We start from the raw sequence: 656 nt of genomic DNA, 5'->3' as shown, positions 1-656 counted from the left end.
TCATGTTTGAACAGACACATACACACACGAGGAGAAGACACGAAACACATCAGCTGTGATCTCATTCAGAGCTTAAAATGAGAAACACACACTTATAATTACAACATCTACACAAAAACAGTGAACAAACCCGTCGCAGCATGTATTCATCTGTTCTTTTACACATATTAAAAGTAGTTTTTTACATGCATTATTGTGTAAAATAACAGTGTTTTTATCACTAAGGTGAATAAATGCTGTATGATTGTTCACTGTTAGTTTATGATAACTAATGCTTTACCTCATGTTACATACACAGCATTACTGTAAAGTGAAACTGAACAAACACATCCGAGATCGAATGAAGAATCATTCACACACACACACACACACACACACACACACACACACACACACACACACACACACACACACACACACACAGAGGCTCATTTCAACACGTTGTGCATGACGTTGTATTTGTCTATGTGTGTTTATGAGATAACATCGGAAGTGTGCTGATATGAATCGAGCGCTGGTGAGGTCACACACACACACACACACACGCTTATGATTTGCTCTGTAAATCATTCATCTGTTTTCTGACCATTATTCCTTAACTCTTTCCTCTGAAGAAAGAAAACAAGCTCTAATTCAAGCACAAATGTGTGAGACGC

The 656-nt window shown here is 37.8% G+C and overlaps 1 protein-coding gene across 1 annotated transcript in view; it reads right to left on the bottom strand.

Moving 5' to 3' along the window:
- The window catches only part of LOC107681905 (cGMP-dependent 3',5'-cyclic phosphodiesterase-like), a 145,670-nt gene that overhangs the window by 85,429 nt on the left and 59,585 nt on the right, over window positions 1–656 (bottom strand). The window lies entirely within an intron of this gene.

Source organism: Sinocyclocheilus anshuiensis, unplaced genomic scaffold (genome assembly GCF_001515605.1).
Source record: "Sinocyclocheilus anshuiensis isolate Anshui unplaced genomic scaffold, SAMN03320099.WGS_v1.1 scaffold1390, whole genome shotgun sequence".
Classification (NCBI taxonomy): Eukaryota; Metazoa; Chordata; class Actinopteri; order Cypriniformes; family Cyprinidae; genus Sinocyclocheilus; species Sinocyclocheilus anshuiensis.
The sequence above is the reverse complement of the archived record's forward strand: the minus strand, read 5'-3'. Positions and strand labels throughout refer to the sequence as shown.